General features: G+C 38.4%; 1 protein-coding gene and 1 long non-coding RNA gene across 5 annotated transcripts in view; both read right to left on the bottom strand.

The window, feature by feature from the left end:
• Positions 1-17,789, bottom strand: part of PTPN4 (protein tyrosine phosphatase, non-receptor type 4) — a 112,824-nt gene that overhangs the window by 76,726 nt on the left and 18,309 nt on the right. The gene's annotated exons all lie outside the window — the stretch shown is intronic.
• The window catches only part of LOC113944009, a 24,765-nt gene continuing 8,007 nt past the window's right edge, over positions 1,032-17,789 (bottom strand). Inside the window, exons 2-4 of the long non-coding RNA XR_003526550.1 lie at positions 14,716-14,720; positions 5,628-5,631; positions 1,032-1,044 (exon numbers count right to left, since the gene is read on the bottom strand). This is a non-coding gene — a long non-coding RNA (uncharacterized LOC113944009). The remainder of the gene's footprint in view (positions 1,045-5,627; positions 5,632-14,715; positions 14,721-17,789) is intronic.

Raw genomic sequence — 17,789 nt, 5'->3', positions numbered from 1 at the left:
AAGAGGTGGAAAAGTAGGCCAGATTCATAGAAGACCTTACCACATGGTGCCGTTTGAATATATTCAGTAAAATGTAGACCCCATTGTTACTAAAATTACCCAGACAATTTAATTATGAGGAAAAAAAAAAACTATTAAAAATACAAAGACAATTTTTAAGGTTTAAACAGAGTAATACAACAAATTGTACTTCAAACCAACACTGAGTTAAATCTAGAGCCCATCTTCATACATGTTTATTGAAAAAATGTTAGTGAAACTACATGAAATGTTTTAATCCAACTAGTCAGAAAATGCTAAAGATTAGTTGGCTGAGCACTATTTGATGGAATTCCACATCAGTCCAACACAAAAGCTCAAATTTTTTTTTCTTTCAAAAATCTGTTTTGAAAGCTTTCAGCAATTCTGATGTAGCCCACAGCTTCAGGACATTCCTCAAAAATAAAACCAGAGTAGAAATGCATTTTCATTTAAGTGAATCGACCCATGCACTACAATCCTGAACTTGATCCAACAATTCATACTTCATTCATTTCTTCCTGCTTTCTGCTCACCAAACAATGGAAAGTATCCATTAATCTTTAAAGCTGATATGTAAACATTGGTTCATTTCACTTTGCAGTCACCAGGTGCAAAGGTTTCAGCAAAACTTCTAGTCAGACAACAGCATCATTATTGATTCTGGGCTCTATCAAAAGTTTAATTTCTAAATTTATTATCTTTAATATATAAATTAATCAAATTCATTCTGCTTAAGAAAAACAATATACTCCTGAAAAGTTATTATACGGCCACTCATTAAACTTTTCCTAAAACTTCACTGGAAAAAAGGGATATCACATTTTTGCTGTTGATGAATGGAAACAGTTACTGTGACTGTGCAATGTAACTACAAGCACGAGTCCTTCAGTGCTACTACATTCCCAGACGGTTGTCAAAAGAGACAACTGGATACAAGGAGATATGGGCTTTGGAAGTCAGGAAGGCAAAGTTTCCAAAACCTCAGCAACTTCTCTTCACTGGTGGGTAACCAGACTGTGCTCTCTTTAGCCCGGCAGAGAGCCGGCAGCTCCAAACTCTGCTGCTCTCTTTGTTACAGCCTGGCCCTGAGCAGCCTCCAGACTTTATACGTGAAAATGTTGCACAAGTTCACCTAATTTCCAGCTGCTTCTACACGTTCCTCCAAGACCTCTATTACTGGCAGACACCCTGAGATGCTTGATTAAATTCTTCACAGATGCCAGAAGCATAGAACAGCAAACAAAATTCCTACCTGCAAGTACTTCACTTTTGAAAGCAATAAAGAACAACATACTCATATTGCCCCTCAAAACATCCATCATCTCACCTGCACTTTAATGAATGAGTTACTCTTACATCCTCCTTTTCTATATCCTCAATCAACGACATGAAGAGCGAAATCTAACACAACAAGTGTTCATTCTTAAAGTATATCTGACAGTTTCTGAAAATTCTGGGCCCTAACTTCAACAGCTGAGAGAAAAGAAACTCAATTTAGCCTCTCTCCTCCACCATCAGCTTCTCCTATATACATGCCAGTAGCAGAGAATTAATTTAATATTCTAGCTGCTTGGATAAGTTTCTAAGATTGTTAATTCATCTCATTTTATGAACATGGGATTTCATGGGGTTTGGCTGTGGATTTCAGTACAGGCTTGATGCCTAAATTAATAAGTACTCTCAGTTAAACAAATTACTTGAGGACTTCTTTTTAAATTAAGACCTCCTTGGATAATGCTTTTTATTGACTTCTTTGGAAAGGGGTTTCAAATTTGAACAACTGCTGTGTGATATTAAACAAGATTTTCACTGTTATAATCACATAATTACTAAAAGACACAAAGGTTTAAGATAAAACATCTTGCTCTGTCACTCCCAGAATCTCACACTTTCTAACATAAGAATAATAATTAATGAGTGTTCAGTCCTTCTACACAGGATAGTGGTGAATTTGTTAGAGCCACCTGGAGCAGAACACAGCAAATTAGTGAGATACTACTGCAGCAAGCTACTATTTCATCTAAAAAATAAACTATTTTGACAATTTGACAATTTCCTCCCTTGCTCCTCCCTGACCCCAAGAATAAGGGCACAGCTAACAGAGAAGCCTATAATAAGTGAAACTTCTTTCTAATTAAATGTCAATACTTATTATGCTTGAATTGCATGCACCACGCTCACAAAAAAAGCCTCTCAAATTCAGCTGCTCCTTTTCGCTGCTTTGGGTCAGAAGTAGGACAGTGCATGAAGACTGGGATCTTTGCTTCACTCCTGTACTCAGCATTTCAGGAAACACAAAACAGCAACATGAAATTCATTAGTTTGAGATCACAATACCTGGCACAGTTTGGAAACAATATTAATAAAAAAATTAAGAGTCCTTAGAAACCACACCATCAACACTGCCAATTACTTTGAGCCTCAAAACTTTATGTCCTCCCTTTCTATGCTCAGTCGTGTTTCATGTGGAAAAAGTAATCCCTCCATCTTCACTATCCAGGACTATTGATGACACAGAACTTGAGAAGATATTAATTTTTTTTTTGTGAGAAAAAAAAAACCAAACCAAACCAAAGACAAACGGACTTACAGATTCCAAACCGCTCAATATGGTTCATTAAGATCCAAATTTACTCTTAGCAAACACCTGTCCAAACCACATTGCAACCTGAGAGTTTCAGAGAGGCTGAAGAAATACACCCAATACACTAAAAGTCTGCAGCTAACAAAGATTTAGAATTAAAGCAATCAGACCTTCTTGCCCTCAACCCCCACTTTTCTACTGCAGCAGTCTTACAGGACAGAGTGTGAACGAATGCAAAGACAACAGAAAATCTCCTTCCAGCTTGTTCCTGCCAACTTCTGGCTCAGTACTCACTGACCTGATGCTAACAGAACTCCAGAAGATACAGGACCTTTGCATCACTTCCAAACGATGCAAGAAAAATGTCCAGAGTGCACGTGCCTCTAGGCAAAGGCTTCATAGCAAGTACCTATGGTTATTCACAACAAATACAAACTCATTCCTCCTGCAGGTGACACACTGAAACTATAGACTAGAAACATCATAGGAAGTTGTGCTGCTACATTGTTTCTGACCCAGAGACCTTTCACTTCCAAATGCTACTCAGGAGTTCGGGAAGTTTGATGAAAACAACAGTCGCAGACACATTTGAACAAGATGTGTGAAGAAGATCACAGGAGGTTTCAGAGATTACTTTGAGCACAAGTGTAGAAAATTTCTCTATGATAGTAAACTACCCATACACACCTTAACAAACCAGAAAAACCCTCACAGTTATCCCTCTCTTAAGCAATGGACTGTAACTGATCTTCAGGAGTCACCTGGATCACAGCGTGACCACTTAACAGAATGGTTTAGGAAAACCACGCCATGATGTGAAGAAGCAGCAGGCAGCGAGCAGGCAGCTGAGGCTAGAAATGTCTTTAAGTAACAATACTGGTATCATTTAAGGCCTGTCATGTGAAAACAGAAGTTGAAGGCAACCACCAGCTACAGCAGTACCAGCCTGTGAGCCAGCAAGGGCACATAGAGGGAAGAGGCCCTGGCATGACAGGCAGCCAACACACACGTGAACTGATTCGAGTTAGCAGCTGCCCACACTCCTTGAATAAGCAATTTAGGATGGAAATGGCAAAGCTAGCAGGGGAAAAAGTGAAATCTGACTTTACTTTAAAAAAAGCCAACCAATGCATGTGGAAGGGCAGATAGCTGAAGCAGTGAGTTAAGCTGCCAGGAAAAAAAATCAGGAAGAGAAGTACCATTTAAATATCACTAAATGGTGACTTTTAACTATTCTACTATATTTAAAAAATATTGTCAATTAAACTAATATACAAATGCATTTATAAGACCTTAGGGCACAGCTGTCACCTCATGATATTTGGAGTTGTTTATCATGTGTAAAGATTACTAGGAATAAATAGAAAAGTTTTCCAAGCGAGTTTGACCTCCATTATTTTAAACTCAATTCTATCCATAACCTCCCCCTGTTTGAAAATAGTGTTAAAATGGCAATCCAGGATCCTCACACAGATGATTACTACATCTAACTCTTCCCATTCCAGGAGCTGGATATCTTATTCTTGCTTTTATGACTCAATGCTATAATAAGAGGTAATAAATGGAGACTATAACGAAATATTACTAAAATATCTTGATAGAAGCATCTCAAAATAAATCCACAGTACTTTTTAAAAGGCGTTCTTAAACTAGGTTAAATAGATTTAAATAGATCTTTCATTAAATGGAAATTCTGGCTCTGATACAATTCTAAGATCAGGAAGCCTAAATATTTACTTATCAAAAGAAAAAATGCTTGAAATTAGTGCAAGTCCAGACAAACTACAACCAGAAACACCAGGTGACAACAAGTTAGTATGTTATATCTTGCTGAAAAAAGGGGGGGAGGGGGCAGGAGGGGAAACCACCACCAAACGCCAAAAATCCCAACTTCTTCCAACAGTTTTTCTCAAAAGTATCAAGGGGTAACTAAATTTGATTCCCCTTTGCTATACAACTTAAAAAAAGATTTCTTCACCTATTAAAAAGGGAGTTCACAATTCTCTACAGATCCAGTAGAACCCAAAAGCTCTTTAGTATTAAAAAGGAGTCTGTTAAATTCTCAAGTTTTTAATGACAATGCACAACTGCCTGTAGCTAGAATAACCTTGTACAGTCCTTTCATGATACTAATTATTAACAGTTCTAAACTTGAGCAACAGCCTGACTATACACACTAAATTCAGAAAATTTAGCAAGTGAGAATTAGGTTTTGATTCGAACTCTTCCATCTACATATAGGAGGGGTGTTTCCTAACACAATTTACGAATTCGAAGAGAGAAAGAAGTCACACGCAGGTAATAACTGCTGGTCTTCAACAACTGTACACAACTAAGCAGATAAAACAAAGGTGAAACACCAAATGTGCAAAGTTACGTGTTCTAACTTGGTGTCACTGTAAATAAACCAAGTCCCACATCCTGTACAGTGAACAAGCCTCAACCACAATTACCTGAACACAACATGGACAGAAAACATACCAATGGAGAAAATCTGTGGGCTAGCTATTAGCCACTTGAGCACCCACAAATCAATACTGCTGCACACAGCAGGACCCTCAAACCCAGAGCAGCCCGTGGAATTGGCAACTGTAGTTCCAGCCACGGCATCTGTGTTGTCAAGCCTTTGAAGTCAAAGGCAGTTTGAATTGAAAACAAACTGCAAAATTCAGAAAAAGCTTTTATTCTACTCATAGCCAACTTCAAGTTGAATTTTGGCTGGCACTAGAACTGAGGTATTAGACAGAGGAAGGAAAAGTTGTCTGTGTATATTTTGTTCAGAGTTGCTAAACCTAAGCCAAATTATCTTCAATAGACTTAAACACAGTAGATGCTAATTCCAAGGCTCAGTATAACCAACTGGACATTTTCCATCAAAATTAATTTTTAATCAGAAATGCTATTTCCACAAAATAGAAATTTTCACACGGAAAATTTCATTTTTTCCAAAACCCACCGATTTTCTGCTGGAAACACTAAAATAATGCCTGTCTGGCTACCTGCCTGGAAAACGCTTGTCAACTCCGCTTCTTCCTCCAACAGAAAACAAACCAAGGGAAGTCTTCTGGCAGTGCTGCCCAGAGAAGTGACCTCACTCCATCCGTGCCCCTGGCTTTCAGCCACCCTGCCTTGCACTCCTTTCCTGAGCACCCAGACGCTCAGCCTCTCCCCAGCACTTTGGCCATGAGGTGTGAGATCAGAGCAAGTTGCTTCCTTGGTTGGTTTTAGGGTGTGCACTAGAAAGACCCCAAAGCACACGTGGGCACTAGAACAACAGCTCTCCATGTGAGGCAAGATCAGTTTTCCTGGTGGACCTGCCCAGCAGCAAAACAACCATCCTCTTTCATATCATCCCAAATTTTAAGGCCTCCTTTCACTTATTTCTTTATTTACTACTAACAGCTCTCACAATTTTACAATTTCAGTGCAGCTTAAGTAAATATTTTTCTGACTTGCCTCTGCCTCCTCTCCGAAATTTTGTTTACAGGAAACAATTTCCATTTTCAAGCCAGCTCAACACTAGAAATTCAAAATTATTTGAGTGAATCTGACAATGCAAATATCACTCATGTTGAAATGAAATCTGATAATCATTCACTGGCAGTAAAATTAGAAAAAAAAAAAAAAACCAAACCAAAACCCACAGTTATGTGGGTTTAGCTTCTTTAGCAAAGTATCTCAAAGAGGTCTACATTCCCCAGATTTATAAATTGTACAAACCTTCCTTGTACCAATTCTATCTGTACTTCTTACAAAGTGAAACTCAAAGTCAAACGAAAAGTTTTCCAAAATTGAGGTATATCCTGACCTTAACAATAACACCCTGTCAGGGGTTATTAAATGTCAAGGCCAGACCTCAGCCCCCCTGCACTTATCTTCACACATTCCGAGTTTTGTACGTTGCTAAACTATAATCAAATTTGTACATAAATAAGAGGATAAATTATCTTCGTGTGTATCTAAAAATGGTTTTCCTCTTGGGATATGTTTCCCTCTTCTGAAAATAAACTGACAAACTTACAGAAGCATCAGTAAAAAAATGTAGGGGAAGAAAACACAATGCAAGAGGACAGACAAGATCCAAACTTACATAAAGGTTTATAATTCTTACAAGGGTTCATCAAACCTTACTTTTGAAAAAGCCCTGAAGTTTTATTTTTTTGTTTCTGAATATGATTGTTTTCTTCCTTTCAGTTTTTGTTCTTTATAGAATTACCCAGTAATACTGGGAATTTTCCACAATATTAACATAACAAAAATAGCAGATGCTATTAATGGTGTGAAAAGCAACATAACGCTGTCAAGGTTAACTATGAATATACTGGGGAGGGGCGTAGAGAGCAGAAATCCCTATATTCGTGCATCAAAAAAGTAAAGGCACAAAGCTGTGGGTATGCAACTGGAAAAGGTACAAAACCCCAAACCAGAATTTTTTAATGTACTACAGCACCAAAATGAAGTCACCATGTTACCCAGGTAAAACTAAAATTCACTGGCAAATTCTGTATTTATGTACTATTCATCTCAACTATTAAATCTCAACCCTTTAATTAGAAGTTAGATTCCTTTTATTAACATAATGGGAAATCAATTTCCAGGTACAGGGTATACATTTTTTGTACAAAACCCCCACTAGTTTCCTTGCATTTAATAAAAGATCAACCGAGAAAAATTAACCAACCATTTTGCTTGGAGATGAAAACTTCAAAAATCAGCTGCCATTCAGAACCAGCAAGAAACTTTCAATACTGATGGTTGGAGATTAATTAATTAAATTATTCTATTATTTTACAGAGTTGATTTTTAGTAGGAAAACAACTTCTACCATCTCCTGTAAAGCATTCATGTTCAGGAAGACACAGAGGCTTCTGTTTATCACATTGGCTCAGTTCAGTATCAAGTTTCACATCCGCTGAAAAAACAGGCACATAACCATGTTACAGGCCAGTTACTCACCTGGTTAAAAAAGCTATAAAGGCAATAAAAGAAACATCACAACTCCAGCAGAATAAAACACTGCCAAGAGCGACAAACGAACCCACACATCCAGAGTTCACGTGTGCAGAAGTTAAAGAGCAAAAGGCTGTTAAATGGAGAAAGAACAACAAAATTGTAAAAGGCTATTTATAGGTTTTGTGTCACACTACTATTTATCACACCGCTATTTATGCTTTCTCTCATGTATTTACCACTTTTAATCAAGAACAAAACCCTGACTGCAGTTTAATCACCTGCATATCACAGGCTCCTCAGTTTCATTTACTTACTTCTCTGCTGCTCCCAAGAACTTTCATCTGGCCAAGTCCCTGGTAGGAAGCCAGCACCTCCTGCCACCAACCAGCACAGAAAGCGCCCCCTGCCCCTGACAACACTTTCACAGTATCAAATTATCTCTTATTCTTCTTTGTAAGAAGTACCCTCTAAAAATATGTTCTCTGTCACTAAAACCATAAGATGGTTCAAATCCCCACCCCGAGCCTCTTCACTGTGCTTCAGCTTAGAGCACACAGTTCTGCCTCAGGCTGGGGACAAGTTTGGTTTTTGATTTTTTCCCCTAGCAGAACTATAAATGCCAAGTTGGTTGTAGCCACAGCCCAATAAAGAAGTTCACACATCATCACAGCAAACCTTCTCCAACTTGTGGTATCAAAGAACAGACCAATTTCCCCCCCACACCTCCCCCCAGTCTAATTCTAAAATCATGCTGCAAGGGACAGTTATATATCTAATCACTAAACTGAGTAAGTGTAACACAAATCATCTTTTCCACTACATTGCCTATAACTGGCATCTACTACTCTATAATAAAATAATCCAACCATAATAGTTGTTCTCAAAAGAAGTCTTAACCCAGAGATTAATTTAGCTTTCTATGCCACAGAAGTTCACACCACTTGCATAAAAAAAAATACTGTTAAAAATGAACTTAAGCTATTTTACTGTTCAACTGAATACAGTAGAGACTGCGACATCCTAGCCTTGAACAATCTTTGCCCACTACATTAAAACTAAGGACACAGCAGTCTGTTACTCTTTGAGCCAAAGGACTGAAGCTGCAGACTTAAAAGCCTATATGCAAACTAATTCACCTTTCAACACACAACAGTTTTACAAAATGTTTAGCAAAAAAACCATTTTGCATTGTTTCTTCCACTGTTATGTAGTTAACGTATACTATTGTAAGAGAACAAAACCAGCTATAATTCCCAGGCTGTTAGAAACCAGAAGTTTGCAAGGCTGCCTCATTTTCACTGCAGTCACTTCTCTCTGCTCCTCCAGGCAAGTGCTCAACTCCCAAGCCCCACCTCTGCTGTGCCGGGGCCATGCAAGGCAGCAGGTCTGAATGACAGATTTGAACCAATTCCTTCAGTGCTCTCAGTTCTCCTTTCATTCTACTGATAAAGTACTTTAAATAATAATGAATGATTATGTTGAACATCTATCTGTTTCAAATTTGTAACAAGCATTGGAAGCATGTGGTAGTCTATGAAAACCTGACAGCAGAGACCTAACACAAGGCTTAGTGAGCATGTCAGCAGCAAAACTGGCATGCTACAAATGCCAGAAAGGGATTTCATAGTCAAAATAAAAAGGTAATGTACATCTGCAAGAAAAAACAAACATACCATGGTTTCCAAAAGCATGAAAAGAGCACACATTTTAAGTAGCTGATCTGCTAAGACAGTGTAAGCAACAGTCACAGTGGGAAACTCACCCTGCTCCATAATCATTATTTCCATACAAGGGATGACATTCTGTCTCCAGAGATACCTGACGAGCATCTCAGTAAGACAAAAAGTCAACATATTTTTATTATAGTAGACCTTTAATATTTGGAGATTCATACAAGCTATTATGTAGACAGTGATATTACACCTTATCAAAGACAGGGCAATAACTCCTCAGTCAAAACTAAGCATGGAAACAATGCTGCAGTCCTTAAATCTAGGACAGAACTACTTCTGGAGGTGTAACTGTGGCTCATGCCAAACTCAATAGAGGACTTAGTAAGCTGGCAAACTTACACCCAGCATTTCAGTTCTCAAGGATTTGTGTGACCCACACTTCCAATGTGCACTGGTAGGGGAGACGTGAATCTCTGACAAATGAACTCTGAAATTCCTCCAAGCCTGTAGAGCCAAAAAACTCCAAGTCTTTTGACAGAAATTATAAATTTATGTGTCCCTATAGAAAAAAAAAAAAGACTTACAGAATGAACCCAAGTTTCCCATCTTCTTATCCTTTTGGTAAAGATCAGAATCAGATTTTTTTGCTGTTTTCTATAAAAGCAGTGGAAGGGAAGCTCCAGCAAGTAAAATCATCACTTCCTTAAATACCTTTCCTTTAAAGCCATCATTAAACACTTTTTTTCTGCTCAACTGCCAAGCAGTCAACATTCTGGGACAGATTCATTTCCCTTTTCTAAAATGGAACAGAAGCTATGTGGAAGAAAAAAAAAAAGCCACAACCTCTCAAAATACAGAGCACAAGTGACTATCTGTCCAGTGTCTCCCTCCAAATAATGCCATGTGCAGAGACAGCAGAAGGAATGTCTAGACTTCAGCCTGGTGTCAGCCATCCCAAAAGTACAGGCAGTCCTCAGAGGGAAGTTCATAGACCAGGTGTGATTAATCTCCACTAGTGCTAACTTGCACAAATGAGGAAGATCAATTCAGTAAGCAAACCTCAAAAATAATGTATGAGGCAAGTTCTATGAAAAATCTAGCTTAGTTTTCCAAAAGCTCTAAGAGCTTACTCAAGACACTTATGTTTTATTTAGAAAATGAAGTTCTAAAATTTCCCACTACAATTCTTGCTTACATTCAGAGTTCATTAAATCACAATTAAAGGCTCAAAGGTATCAGCACAGACTTGCAGAGAAATAAACACAAGGCACAATAATGAATATTTGAGTTACTTTTATGAACATAACTATGGACAAAAAAAGCCTTAACAACTTGGTAATATAAACAATACTATTTCTCAATATACGTTCTCATTTTATAAAGACAAATGTGGTCTCTCTTGAGAGAATCATTCTTCTATGAATATTTGACATCAAATGTAAGAGGTTTTGTCTTAGCAAGGATGTTATGGTTCCTTACAGAAATAACAGATAACAGTGGACAGTGGAGATAGCACACTGTTAAGTTTAGCATAAAACATAAAATTGTTAAGTTTATATGTTCAGACACTTAAATATGGCCCATTTATTAGTCATTAGGCATCATTAAGCAATTTAAATAATATACTAATTAAGCAATCTTAAAATAGCCTGGCTCTTGTCCCTGCTGTTTTCCCTGGAAAGGCAGGTACAAACATCGGTCAGATTCACAAGCTGATGGCTACAGACTGAGAGGTTGATGCAGTTCCCATGCTGAAATTACAAAGATAATTATTCATTACTGAAACCATCAGTTCCGTACCATTCGCTTCCTTCATGTATTCCATGTACCTTCTTTGCTTCTCAAGGCTCTAGCAGTCCCCCTTTTAACTGTTCAACTGACTCCACTACTTAAATCTTTCCCCGCATTTTGTCTGTTTCTCTAATTACATTTCAACTTCCCTCTGGCTTACTCCATGCTTGGTTTTACCACTTCATGCCTTACTCCTTTGGAGTGGGTAAAGAAGATGGAACAGAAACAAAAATCACAAAAATGTCCCCTAAACTGACAGAAAATCAAACGGGTTCCACCTGGAGGAAAGAAGAAAAACTGAGACAAGAACGACGCCCAAGCCTGCTCCCAAGCTTAAACCAGAGATGCCAGGTACATCCATAGTCAGAGTAACAGCACAGGTGTAAGGTGCCTGGTGCACTCTACTGAGATGCTTTCCACATGGTTATGAAAGGAAGGGATAGATGGCAACATATCATCTACACAGCATTACCAAAAATTATTAAGAGGCTTTTAAATTTCACAGATTTTTACAACGAGGTAGAGAAAGATTTCTACACCACTAGAAAAATCCATAAAGGACCTGCATAGTCAAGTTACTTCCCCCTAACAGTCTCCCAGATGCATAAATTTTGAGTTAAATCTGTGTTTCAGAACTTTGCCCTGACTCATTTTTGTATCATCTTCACTGACAGAATTAATTCAGTGCCCATAATGCTTAGGGACAACCTCCTTCAAAAAAAGACTTTCAGAGACCCAGCAGGAAAACTGATTATGTAGAAGTTTATTCTCAACATGCACAAACATGTTGACAGTGACACGATAAAGCTTTCCAGTAACTGAGTTTTCTGAAATGTAAAAAAAAGAAGAAAACTTTGTCTCTATCAACCTGGACTTGGATATCTAATGGTTGGACTCAATTATTTAAAGAGGCCTTTTCCAACCTAAACGATTCTACAGCTCTAAGTGTAAAAAGACACTCAGAAAATAAAAGATTACATTCATTTTTTTCTTTGAAGTGAAAATACAGTACCAAGTGCATTGAGAAGGAAAAGTCTAACACACAAATGAAGGTGGCATTAAAAGGTGCTGAGCTCTCTGATTCAGCACACCTGCACTGCTCCTCTTGGGCACTGTGTAAAAACTCCATTCATGTGCCCCTGCAGTCAGGCCCAAACGCTTTCTTACATCCTCTTCTTTAGGAACTCTTTTGTAATTAAACTCAGCTTCCCCAAAGTATTTACATTTTTAACATCCCAGAATTAAAAGGCTAAAGAGGAGGGACATATGGCAGGATATGGAACGTGCACATTAACAAAGAAGCCAACCAACTGGCTTCTTCTATTCTCCAATGTCTATCCAGATGCACTTTTCTCTGCTGGCAGCTCTGCAGCACAGCCCAGTTCCCCTGGAAGCAGCTGCAGGAGCCAGGGGTCGAAGGAACAGGAGTGTTGTTCTGCAGAGAGGGCCTTTCTGCATGGTGGTGCCGTGCTCAGCTGAGGGCACAAAGCTCTTCCCATGGTTCCAGAGATGCTCAGAAGAGTTATTTTCCCAAAATGCAGACACTTGTATCACACAAGCAATGGCCACGTTCGCCGATGAGATGCAGTAACTTTCTCTCTAAAGAGCAAGATATCCTCAGAGTATCACAGGTCAGATTCAGTTCTTTCACTACAAGAAGTACTTTAAATAAGGACTTTAGGAAATACAGTATTTTCAAAACTGCACTGGTAAATTGAGTTAGCAACAAGCTTCATCTTAAAAAAGATGTACAAGACAGCCCAGAATAGTAAGGCTCATGAAGATGCAGAGTGCCAAACCAAAACACCAGACACTTAGTTCAGTTTTCCCAGTTATGTCCTTTCTGAAATAATTAGCAGATCTGCAACAAAGATGAATATTATGAAGAGGCAAAAAACTTCAACCCATAAAATGGAAAGGATCCTTTTCCCATTACAGAACAATAAACCTGGGGACAGATACAGAAACTATATTCTTTAGCAGCATACAAAGGAGATCTGAATACATTACTTTTCCATTATGACTATGCAGAGCACTCCAGCTGAAAAAGTCCAGATTGAATTGAATTGATCCTTCTGAATTCCAGCCACCAAACTGGCATTAGAAATACTGACTTCAGAACAAGCGTCACTTTGGCAAGTGTCTGTCACTGTAGGTTGACAAATACTAACTGCTCATCCAAGTACAATCATGCAGTTGTTGAAATGGGCTGCCAGTAACAGAGTTCAGAACTGTCAGCGCACTAACACTGATGAAAACATCCTGGCCTACCATGAAATTGTTGATACCTTCTTCAGAAAGATAATGGCATACAATTTATTCCCTAAATCACAGGAAAGAGATCCTGGTGACCCATGACTGGAAGTGTTTTGGTGGCTCCAGGAAAGTTGCAAACAGAGTGGAAATGCACAGATTAATGGATCTCTTTACATTCCAGTAAAGGTTGGTCAACTCTTGGCTTTGTCCAGTGCTGGAAAACATCCTCTGCTACAAACTCAGTGTTAGCATGTCTAAAACTGGAGTCTGTGAAAACAGAGAACAAAAGAGATGTAGTTCCAGATGGGTCACACAATTACTCAACTGAGGCTTCCAGGAATAATCCCCACTACTCATGGGACAGTGGGTAACCAGTGCTATGCACCATGACACTCCTTCAGCGATAGTCAATGGTGGGGTGTCTCAGAAGACAAGATGAAGGATATCGGAAGTGCTCTTCACCTCTGACTGTTCAGAGGAGAGGAATGTAACAAGGTCTGTCCTTTCCAGCTCCAGTACAAGAGCTGGTGCCAGGATGCTCTGGCAACTTCTTAAAAATAATGAGCATGATGTTATGTACATCAGAACGAGAGGCAATGGTAAAGAGTTTATTACCACCACGATCTTTTGAAAAGTAGCTCCCACACTCCAAGAACCAGCACAGCATGCTTATTTACCAGAAGGTCACCCAAAATTCTCTCAAAGAGAACTTCTCAGCAGTCAAGAGCATGAAGGATCTACAACGCCCATCTGAGAATGTGCCATTCTCAAACTCCTAAAGCTGGAGCCCAGAGAGCAGAAATCCCTGTTATTTAACACAAATCAGCAAGAAGCTTGTGTCTGCTACTGACAGGCAGGCAGACTGCTAGGAGCTATTCTGATTCTTTATGAAAGATGTAACATGAGCATTATTAAATAACAGACGTGTCCATCTGTCCTCTGGAAGTATATAAAGAGAAACACAAATTAGAATTTCTTCACAGTGTTAGATCATCCGCCTTTCTGTAAGAAAATCTGCTGAAAAAAACTGAGAGAAATGAAGAGGTGCCAACTAGACTGAACAAGTGCTGACAGAGCTCATGAAAGTGCAGAAAAATCTCATCTAGCTCTCAAGAAATCCAAAATAAGTAATTCAAGAGCACACACACCCAAACCTACAGCTTATGCATACTTTGTGGTTGGCTTTGTTTTTTAAGATACATAGGCTACGCTACATGAACACCTCTGTCACGTGGTGGTCACTATGGCAAAATAACTCAAAATATCTACAACCAACCGCTAATATTTTTGCCACTACATGTTCTATTAAACCATTTGGTAAAGTTACTGCAACATTCCTCTGAAACACAAAATGGAAAGATATTGGTAGCTGAATTAGGAGTAGCCATGCCACCATTACTTGGAAAGTTTTAATATTTCTACAAATCTAATTCTTACATCTCCTGTTTCAGTTCCATGGAGTGATACAGTTTTAGTCTCAACCACAAGGGACAAGAAAAGTGTTAAAATTGTAGATGTTTGAACATTTATCTAAAATTCACTTTTGTAGTTTGCTTCTCTCCTGTTTTGTTGGCTTCACTAAGAAGTTCCTTTCAGTTTTCTATTAGAATATGATTACAATTTAAGAGCATAAACACAGTAACTATATCAGAGTCAAGGATGATCAGAGAGCCATTACTTAAACGCCTGTTTTCAAAACGCTTACAGATAAAACCACATCATCCATGGAAAGTATATGAAATGTAGGTAAGGCAACAGGGGACAAACAGAAAGCTGACTATTTGTCAGCAACATTTAGGTAAAGAGAACACAACCACAACCACTGTCTCTGCTGGCAGCAATTCAAGAAAAATATTACCTCAGATATCCAAGAGCAATTCCTGAATGAGGATCATGCCTTCCTTTCAGTTTCAGCAGGGAAAGAAGAACAGCATTCAAGGGTTTATGGAAAAGAGCAGGCAGTAGAGTCCATGTTATCAGCAGATACCAGTAACACAGAACAGATATAGGCTAAAAAGAAATCATACAAGTACTGAGAACAGGAGGAAGGCAACAGTAAGAGCTCTCAGCCAGAGCAGTGCTGCCCAGCCTGATGACATGGGCATCAGATCCCCAAATGCACACATAATAAGGCTGTATGGTATTTTGAGACAAGGTCTGGAGAAAAACCCACAAAAAGTCATATTTATTTACACCTTATGTGCCATAGAACACTTTGCTTTCCATTTTCAATTTGGGGTTATACTTCAAGAGATGGAAATTTGGTGGTTCACTTCCATTAGGGCAGTGCATCAATTCCTGGTATTAAACCTTGGAAAACAACTTATTTACTGAAAAAAACCATCACCTGTAGCCTTAGTGAGCTCACACTTGTTTCGGTGCATTAAGCTCAGAGTCTTGTTTTATTTCATGGTTTAATCCTTGAAAGAACCAAAGATTGATCCTTTTGGTCTAAAAACAAATGGAAATTTGGGAAGTCAGTAATCAGGACAATGATAGTCAGAAAGAAGGCAAGGACAAGACAGTGAACTACAGTCACATGACTGACCAGAGGGTAATTACTATCATTCCTATCTGAAAGGATGTACATGGCTGAATATCAATGTCAAGCTGCAGAAGTTGTCTCAATGGTGCGAAATCACACTGGTTAAACAATGCCACTTTTTCTGTTCCTTTTTTCCTCCCAAGTAAATACAGGAATAGAGGGAACATAATTTACATGAACTTTTAAAACCAACAAAAAGATATTCTTACATTAGCTAATACATTCTGAGACTTAAACACATGCAGACACACCATTAGATACAGGTTTGGATCAAGTCTATTCACATGGGAGCATGCAAAGTTGGATTTAGAAGTGACTTCATATTCTTTGAGGGCCTTAACCTACGCTCAGATTTGAAAACTATCATCTTTGCAGGTAACAAATTCAGATGTGTATTTCACCATTTCAGAATCCATTTAGTATCTGTAAAACAAATATACCCCACCAAAAAAAAACCAGTAGCAAAGTAAAAAAACCCACCAAACACTTTTATGCTACTGCTAATAACTTGACTGCAAAGTAATGAAGTGCATCTCTGCAGACTTAGGAAAAGGATGAGATTATTTAGTGCATTTGTTTACAAAGAGCACCTTGTGATTTCGGGGACATAAAAGACAAATTGTTTATTGTGAAGATATCCAGTCACTGCTGTAAAGACACTATGAAAGCAGGTAAGGTAGGTAAGGTTGCACTACATCTTTTTTTTGCCAATGATTCTACCAAAATGTCTTAAGTATTTAAAATTTCACACTAAGCAGGTGTGATTTGGAAAACTACTAATTTAAATAATTTTTTTGAAACTTATACATATCTGAATCCAACAGCTTATCAGTCTAAACCTCACTGTAACTATTTTATGGGTATTTCCAAATGATGGTACAGGCTTGACTAATGATGCCCACCCAAATGATTTAATAGGAGGTTTTCAACATATCCTGAGGACAACAGGTTCCACCTCCAGTGCACACTGAGAAATGGAGGCTTCTGCTGATGTTGTTATTGATCACTTATTATAAGAGATAAACAAGCAGCTTTGGAAAATATGCCAAACAAAAAGAGGGAGAGGGAGAGAGGTTAAGGAAAAAAAGCAGTAGAGATCAGGATTTCCAGAAGTAGGATGTGACATCAAAGACAACTAGACTTTACTCTGATGAACTCTTTTATTTTGACATGACCTGGCAGCACTACCTAACACAGCATTCCTGATCCACTCCTGAGTCTGGCCTCTCACTTCGAGCCTTGCATCATCCTCTCCCTACTGCTGACACAGCCATTTGTACAGCCATATGGCAAACCTGAGCGGGGAAATAAGAAGCAACACAATTTTGGCAAAATTATTTTGCAGTCAGACCAATTCCCCAATATGATTCACTGTGCAGTGGCACAAGCACTACAGCAGCACAAGGACAGCAGGTGGCCATGAAGAGAGAAGCTGCTTCTTCCATGGTCAAAACAAGCTAAATGGAGTAAAGGTATTAGCATCCAGCCAAGTGAAGATCATTCATTTTGTTAAAAGCCATTTCAACAGAAGAACAAAAGAGTGGAAAATGGTGAAAAAGTGAGGAAAATGTAAAGATAAATTCAAAACTGAAGTTTTAGACTGTGTATTTACTGAATTTGGGGCAGAACACAACAAGATAAAATGGGGTGATGGCCAGAATCATTGATAGGATGATTTTTTTTTTTTTAAATGATGAAGCTAAAGCTGGCAATTCATGTGAAAAAAAAAATTTAAGAAAGTCAGCAAATTAAAAAAGGATGAAGAATGATGATAAATGGAATGGAAGGAGATGAAGATGCAAAAACAGAGGGGCAATCACTTAAAAAAAGAAACAACAGCATATCCTTCTTTGAAGCACCAGAGACCAGAAATTTCATGTACCCTCCACCACTTCCATAGCTATTTCTGGACTATCACAATAAAAGTATGACATTATTAAAAAGCCAAAGCATACATGAAACCTGT

The sequence above is a fragment of the Corapipo altera genome, unplaced genomic scaffold, assembly GCF_003945725.1.
Source record: "Corapipo altera isolate COAL_440 unplaced genomic scaffold, ASM394572v1 45, whole genome shotgun sequence".
NCBI classification, from domain to species: domain Eukaryota; kingdom Metazoa; phylum Chordata; class Aves; order Passeriformes; family Pipridae; genus Corapipo; species Corapipo altera.
The sequence above is the reverse complement of the archived record's forward strand: the minus strand, read 5'-3'. Positions and strand labels throughout refer to the sequence as shown.